The sequence below is a fragment of the Vicugna pacos genome, chromosome 6 (assembly GCF_048564905.1).
Source record: "Vicugna pacos chromosome 6, VicPac4, whole genome shotgun sequence".
Taxonomy (NCBI): Eukaryota; Metazoa; Chordata; class Mammalia; order Artiodactyla; family Camelidae; genus Vicugna; species Vicugna pacos.
This window is the reverse complement of record NC_132992.1, coordinates 68563900-68572141: the sequence shown is the minus strand read 5'-3', so window position 1 is coordinate 68572141 and position 8242 is coordinate 68563900. Positions and strand designations below refer to the sequence as shown.

At 47.1% G+C, this 8242-nt stretch overlaps 1 protein-coding gene across 5 annotated transcripts in view; it reads right to left on the bottom strand.

The window, feature by feature from the left end:
* Positions 1-4414: 4414 nt before the first annotated feature.
* The window catches only part of PCNX1 (pecanex 1), a 181097-nt gene continuing 177269 nt past the window's right edge, over positions 4415-8242 (bottom strand). For 3 of the 5 annotated variants that reach the window (XM_072963329.1, XM_072963335.1, XM_072963337.1), the window contains one exon: positions 4416-4470. The gene's annotated coding sequence lies outside the window, so the exon portion shown is untranslated. Of the gene's footprint in view, positions 4471-8242 lie in introns of all 5 variants that reach the window. The other 2 variants (XM_072963331.1, XM_072963330.1) reach the window with 1 other exon arrangement.

Sequence of the window (8242 nt, the reverse complement as noted above, 5' to 3'; positions counted from 1 at the left end):
TCAGGCTTTTAATTTTGGAACATCGTATTTGCTCAGCTAAAACCCAAGAGTTCTGAGTATTATGAGAGACAAGAAACGTACATTGGTAATGCTCAATCATGTTAGAACTTCCTCATGGGTTAAGATGGTCATTACCAAGGGCCACTGGCAGCAAAAGGAATCACAGACCCCCAGGGGAAGTTCCTCAGAAGGAGAAGCTCCTTGCACAGCAAAGGAAACCATAAACGAAATGAAAAGACAGCCTATGGAATGGGAGAAAATATTTGCAAATGATGTGACCAACAAAGGACTAATTTCCAAAATAAACAGCTCATACAGTTTAATATTTAAAAAACAAACAACCTAATCAAAAAATGGGCAGAAGACATAAATAGACATTTCTCCAAAGAAGATGTCCAGATGGCCAACAGGCACATGAAAAGATGCTCAAAATCACTAATTATTAGAGAAATGCAAATCAACATTACAATGAGGTATCACCTCACACCAGTCAGAATGGCCATAATTAAAGTCTATAAATAAGAGAAAAAGGAACTCTCGTACACTGTTGGTGGGAATGTAAATTGGTGCAGCCACTATGGAGAACAGTATGGAGGGTAAAAAACTAAAAATAGACTTACTATATAAATCCAGCAATCCCACTCCTGGGCATATATATGGAGAAAACTCTAACTTGAAAAGACACATACACCCCAATGTTCATAGCAGTACTATTTACAATAGCCAAGACATGGAAACAACCTAAATGCCCATCAACAGATGACTGGATAAAGAAGATGTGGTATATATATAATGGAATACTATTCAGCCATAAAAAGAATAAACAATGCCATTTGCAGCAACATGGATGGACATAGAGATTATCATACTAAGTGAAGTAAGTCAGACAAAGACAAATATCATATGATATCACTTATATGTGGAATCTTTAAAAAATGATACAAATCTTATTTACAAACCAAAAATGGACTCTGAGACATAGAAAACAAACTATGATTACCAAAGGGAAAGGGGTTGGGAGGAGGGATAAATTAGGAGTTTGGAATTAACAGATACACTCTACTATCTATGAAACAGGTAACCAATAAGGACCTACTTTGTAGCACAGGGAACTATATCCAATATCTTGTTATAACCTATAATGGAAACGAGTCTAAAAAAACATGTATGTATATATATGAATAACTGAATTGCTTTGCTGTACAACTGAAACTAACATTGTAAGTCAACTACCATTTCAATTTTAAAAAATAATTGTAAACAAACAAACAAACAAAAAAGGAGGAGTTCATACAGACTAACTCAGTATGTTCCCAGGTGAGATTTGGGACTGTTTCTCTTGTGATGCGTGGCTTGGCCTAGAAGCATCCACAGACTTGCAAACCTTGGCATCATAATCATGCTTAGGGAACAACAGCAAAATATGTGAGCGTAACATAAAAAATCTGGAGCCTTGGGGACCCCGTGTTCCGGGACCAGGACAGGTTGAATGCCATCCCAGCAGGGCAGGGGACCGGTTGCAATGGGTGGGACAGGACCCGCTTGCATCATGATGTCATGTGGCAGCAGCAGAAGCAATGACAACCCCACCCTTGCCCGGCTGGAGGCTGAGCAGACACCCCACCCTGGTCTCTGCCTGGTTTTGGGAAGGAGGCGGGCACCTTGGACAGAGTCCCCCTAAGTCCAAAGGACAATTTAAGGCCTCAAGAAGGTGTTGGACTTCCAGCAGGTGGGCACCTGAACACCACTTTGGAAATGAAAAAACAGATGTATTTGTACCCCAAACTGGTCAACCGGGTTACACCAATTACCTACACACAAGGGTATGCAAGAGATTGCCTTTCAAGTAAAAGTCCACAGCTGAGGAGGAAACATTTGGAGACGTTTACTTCAGAGCTGTGGGCAAGCTTGGAAGGACCGGCCAGCCCCCCAGGGAGGACAGGAAAGCCTCCAGGAGCATGCACATCTGCCAGCGTCTCCTGGACCAGTCTCCGGGGTGGGGCAGACTGTGGGCTGGGATGGGACCAAGTATCAGTTTGCCGCATAACAAAGCAGCCATAATCACTCTCAGTGGCGTAAAATAACCATTATTTGTTATGGATCAGGCTAGGCTGGGCTCAACCGTGGTGAGGAGCGGGTCTGTGGGCTGCTTGGCTCCACCCTGCGTTCAATGGGGGACCAGACTGAAGGGGTGGCCGTTACCTGCGCAAGAGGACCAGCAGAAGCACAGGAGGCCCTTAGGCTCAGAACCACACATCATGACTTCCATCTGCATCAGTGGCCAAAGTCAAGGTCAAGGGAGCACCCTCTGCCTAAGATGAGGCTGTGGTAAGGATCTGGATGAAAGTAGAGGTAAAGGACTGGGGCCAGTCTGCCCCAGGAAAGGCTGGTGGCATTTGGAGGCCCCAGTCTCTGTGTCCGCCTCTCTTCTCAGCAAGCAGAGCTGGGCTGCCTCTGGTCCTCATGTCCACACCCTCAGTGCATCTCCAGGGGAGCTGGGGGCTCAGTCCAGTGGCTGAATGGTGCAGGACCTGCCCAAAAGTACAGTCTCCTTGCTCATTATTTTTTCCTGCCTTCCCTCCACTACTCTGGTGAACATGTAGGTCATTCTAGAACTGCTTCCTCGAGTCCATTAAAATGGTCCTTATTCCACCTCACCATGCAGGGACATGTTCACAGCAGGTTAATTACCGCACCAGCATCCCAGGGGCCATTCAACATGTCAGGTGGATCCTAACGGAGGCCAATGTGGACGATGCGGCGTCTGTGACCATCATTATAACTTCTACTGCCCACCCCTCCTATCCCATGAGGATGGAGAAGAATTCTAAGGACCAGACTGGGCACCGCGGTTTGGAGCCTCAGGACACAGACAGACAGTCAAGGACTCAGACAACCGAGGTAACTGTTATTTGTTGAGTGTGAGCCCCACTTACATGTCAGGCGCCTGCTGGGGGATCTGCAGACACAGGGCAGGGATGGGCTCTGGAAGAGGAGTGGGTCCCTCAGGGAAAAGCTGGTGGGCCTTGGGAGCAAGATAGCCTCCACGGTGGGGAGGGGCTGTGGGGTCACCGGCCGGGAAGCGGGAGCCGGAGAGGGCGGGGATTTCTGGATGTGTCTGAGGTTAGAAACTCTTTCATGTTCAATGAAGAAGAGGAGAATGGTGCGTGCATGTGTGTGTGTGTGTGTGTGTGGGAGAGAGTGAGAGAGAAATGATTAAGAGATCCAAAAAAAAAAAAAAGAGAGAGAGAAAGAGATCAAAGTGCTGCATAATTAGAGAACATGCTGGACTCTGATCCCATTTACCTGCTACATGTTACCTACGACCAGGGGCCCCCAGCCAAGCTCCTGTAGATGGAGGGAGTGGAATGGCCCCCGAGTAGTCCCTGAGGGGACTGAGACCAGGGTGGACAGGACTTAGGACAGCCAGCAGGAGGCCTGGCTTCAGGAAGGGGTGTGCCCACCTCCCTGCAAGTCCTCCTGCAGGAGAGGAGGACGTGCTGGGCAACCAGACAGCTCAGTGTGCCAGCCACCACCCTCAGTGGCAGCCACGGCCTCAATTCCTGCTCCAGGGCCAACGGGTGAGAGCCTCCAAGTTCCTCTTTATGAGGAAATTCCAACCAAAACCAAATGGCTGAAGCTGATTCCATCCCTGGCAGTGGTGGATTTATCAGGGAGGGACCCCCAGGAGAGGACGGCCAATGCCGTGAGAGTGACATGGAGGCTCAAGCCACTTATTTTAAATAGATGAATGAATGTGGTCCATGCTGGGGACACAGCATAGCAGTTACCCACATATTCTTCTTAATCCTTACACAGACTGGGACATAAATTATTACTATTATTATTGTTGTTGTTGTTATTATTATTATTATTATTCCCATTTTGCATCCCTGCTAAGTCTTCATTCAGCAAGCTGGTCAGCTCTGTGCTCACCCAGCCCTGGGGATGGGAAAGGACAGTGGGGTGGGGAGAGAAAGTGGCCTTGAGGAGAGCGGATGGGCTGTCCAGAGGTGACAGGAAAGGCTGGGTCCTACAGTTCAGGGCCAGCATGACAACAGACACTCAGACAATCCCCAGGGAGCCTCAGAAGTGCCTGAAGGACAGTGGGGTTCCAGAAGCTCCCAGGATGCAGGTGTGAATCACCCTCATCTCACTCTCTAAGGGATGGCTGACCCCTAAGGGCTGGGAACAGGGAAACTTGGAAAACCTGGACTGTGTGTACTCACCGAGTCCCCAGTATGTGTTTGAGCATCACAAACTTCATATACATTGCAGGGTTTTTCCATTAAAATTTAAAACAAATATATGAATACATGCTTATAAAAATGCGAAGAGGGCAAATGTGTGTGGAACAAAAAGTGAATCACCTTTGACATGTCCCACCGTCCTCTTTTGGTGAATTTCCTGTCCCTCCTTAGAGATGGCGTTTCTCCCATGGTTGAGGGTTTGGTGTGGGCGCTCCCAGACCTGTTCATAGACACAGGAGACAGCATGTGTGAGTGCTTCCTAGGAACCAGATACTATTGAGTTTACACACAGACACACACTCACACTTTTTAAAAACACATAAATGCGATCACACTACTTTTTTTTCTAACTTGCTTTTCATTTATTACATTTTTGAAAGCTTTTCAAGTCACTCCTTATGAATATGCTGCCTTTAAAAACAATATTTTATCTTAAAACAGTAGTGTGTGTCTGTGGTAAGCAGTTTAGTCAGAAGGACGAGAAATGGAATGTAAAAGTTTCCTGACCCCCCATTTCATTTTGCTCTGAAGTATACACATCCATTCATTATCTAGGCACCTGAGTCACAAAAATATATTTTCACATTTTTTTAATGCAGTAGTTTTGCAACTCCCTTTTCTCATTCATAGATCTTGGGTATCTCCCCTCATTAGCAGATACACATCTGTCACATTCATTTTTAACTGCTGCATAATATTCCACAGAACAAATGTATCATTCTCTATCTAATTGGGCTGGTACTTGTGAATGTCATTTAGACTGTTACTAAGGTTTCCCAATGATAAAAAATGCTACAGTGAACACCCTTATGCCTACATCTATGCCCATGTATATTAGTGTTGTGTTGGAGATTGTTCAGTGGTCTCTGTTAACCAACCTCCTCTGCTTTCTTTAGTCATATAGCCCCTGGATTTTTGTGAGCACATGGCTGCCCAAAACAAAGACTACACTTCCCAGCATCCCTGCATTTAGATATGAACATATGATTAAGTTCTAGTCAATGAGATATTGCAGAAGTGCTGAGTGCTGCTCTTGGACTGTGGCCTAAAGGAGAAGGGGTGGGCCCCCTCAACCCTTTCCTCATGTGGAAGGAACTGCCTTCTGCCATGCAGATGAGGGTGACACTCCAAGTTAGTAGAGCAAAAAATGTGGAACCTAGGCCCCCAATGCCATAGAATCATGCCCCCACCACACCACCCCAGCCCTAGATTGATTAAGCTGAGTTGTTATGTTCCAGAAAGAAATGTATCTCTACTGGGTTTAAGCCACTGTTATTTTGGGAATTATAACAACCAATCCAATATCCTAATTAAAATTAATATATTCATAAGATTAATTCAGAGCACTGGAATTGCTACATCAAAAAGTGTATGCATTAAAAAAATTGATTTTTAATGCCAAATTGCCTTCTGCAGCTATTGTACTAATTAGACTCCCACCAACAGTATGTGAAGGTGCCTGCTTTACGACACCCTTGCCCACAATGTCCATGATCAAACTTAAAATATTTGCCCAGGACTTAAAAATACTTCCTAATTTTAAAATTTGCATTAATTAAGTCATGATGGAAAGTCAGAGCCCTTGCCTATGTTTGTTAGCCTTTTTATACATTATCTTCAATCTTTATCAGAATTCTAAGGCATGTTATCCTTATTCCCACTGAGTTTACCCCTGAAATGTTAAGTAACTTGTCCAAGATGGCACAGCTGGTGAGTGATGGTGCCAGCCTTGAATGCAGGTTGGACTCACTCTGGGCTGGAGACCAGACTCTTTCCTGCATCATACCCGTGGCCTTGCCAGGGCTACCCCGACCCCCACCTGCATATTTATTCAGCAAGTACTCAGGGGCCCAGCTGGGCAGACCAGCCTCCACAACAGGTCCAGCTGGGCCCACTGGAGCACCCACAAATGAGCACCGTCCGCTCTGACTCCAAGTAGCTGGGATTTCTGAACTCTCACGTCAGACAGAGGTAGCCAGGCAGGCCTGTTCTGCCTTTGCCATGGAGCGAGAAGGTCTCACAAGCATCTTCAAAGGCTTTTTCCTTTTGGTTGTGTTTATTATATCTAACACCAGTGGAGAAAATTATCTTTCCACGTAAAGGTTGTAGCAGCATCAACACCCTACATTCCAGGCAGAGAACAGCATCCTGACCAAAAGAAGAGGTGCCTTTAAACTTAAGTTTTAGTTTCTTCATCTTTATGTTGAAAATAATTAAAGCTTCTCATTTTTGGAGGGTGTGCGTGTTAGAGAGGGAGAGAGAAGAAATCATAAATGTTATTAAAAATGTCTCTTTGTACCGACTCAATCTCACAACCATGGCCCTAAGCTGTAGGCTCCCCACTGTACAGTTGGGTAGGTCTGAGTTCAGAGGGGTCCGTGAGCAGCCCCTCCTTGGAGGCAGTGAGCAGTGGAGGCGGGAATTGAACCCCAGCAGGGGTCAGGGTGAACTTTTTAAGCCTCCTCCTGTCCTGGTGGCCTTCTACCACTCAGTGAGCTCAGGCTTCAGATCCCGGCCTGGGCATCCAGCTGATGGTCCCTCTGGGCTCCCACGGTATCCCCCACACACGCACGAAGGCATGCATGCACACATGCCCTGCAGGGGCACCGCCCTGGGCTGGGGCTCTCAGAAAAGGCTCAGGGGGATGTGCTCTCACTCAGCCCTCGAGACTCCTTAATGCAGTCAACTCCAGCGTCACAGGGTAGATTCCCTTCAGGCTGTCAACAGCGAATGTCCCCAACACAGACCCCTGCCAGATCCCTGCAGCCATCACTACGAGACATGGAAGACTTGGGGTCAAGTCACTCAGACAGACAGGAATTCAGGCCTGACGGAACAATACACAGGTCAAACCCCGAGTTACCGCCTTTAACGAGCTGAATTTCCATGTTGGGGGCGGTGGGGGAAACAAGCAGAGTATAACATTCTGTTGCTGAACAGAAATGAGGTTGATCTGGTTGAACTCTCATTTTACAGTTGACACAAGAGTCTGGGTAGTCCTGCTCAAAGTCACCGAGGGAGTTTGGAAAAGAGCCAGGACCTGCCCCCAGATATCTCCTTGTGACTCGACTACACTTTTTTTTAAGGTCTAGCTTTTTTCACAAGGGAACTGTCACACTTTGTTGGGGAAGCCAGGGGCTTGTAGGTTGGAGCTACTGGCGTCTAGTGGGTACAGATCAGGGATGCCGCTAGACGTGGTGCAAGGCATTGGAGCCCCACAGCAAAGAACTGTCACATCTAAACTGTCATTGTGCTTGGCCGTCAGTGGGTGTAGGCAACCAGCGAGGCTAATCACCCAGGCCTCCAGGAAAAGTGGAATTGCAAGAGGGGAAAAAAGGTAGTAGAAACAAGTTACAGTTTAACAACCCCAGTGTTTGGTGAGAAAATGGGAAGCATCTTTTTTTCTGACACCAAGTCTGTGGAGTTTGCCCCACACCAACAAGCAATTCTCTGACACCAACTGGTTGTCCAACAACTCAGTTCTTACACTGCCTGGAGCTAGCACAGACCCCACAGGTTACGGGCTCAGTCTCCCAACACTTCAGATGACAACCCCCCCCACGTCAGATGCCAGTCACTAGTCCCAGGGGCCACCTGCTCTTCTGACCCACCAGCTATAAGCTCAAGGGGTTCCCACAACTCCCTCTTCAGCTTTGGTAATCCGCTAGAAGGATTCCCAGGACTCGGGAAAACACTTTGCTTCCGTTTACCAGTTTGTTATAAAGGATCCAACTCAGGAAGAGCCAAGTGTCGTGGAAGAGACCGGCAGGGTGGGAGGGGGCTGTGCTGAGCTTCCTCGCCCTCCCCGGGCGCACCGCCTTCCCAGCACAGGGAGGTGTTCACCTACCCGGAAGCTCTCCAAACCCCATGATTTAGGGTTTTTAATGAACATGTGATTACATAGGCATGTTTGATCAGATCATTGGCCACTGGTGACTGAACTCCATATCCTCTCCCTGGGATAGGGAGTGAGGGGTGGGGCTGAAAGTTCT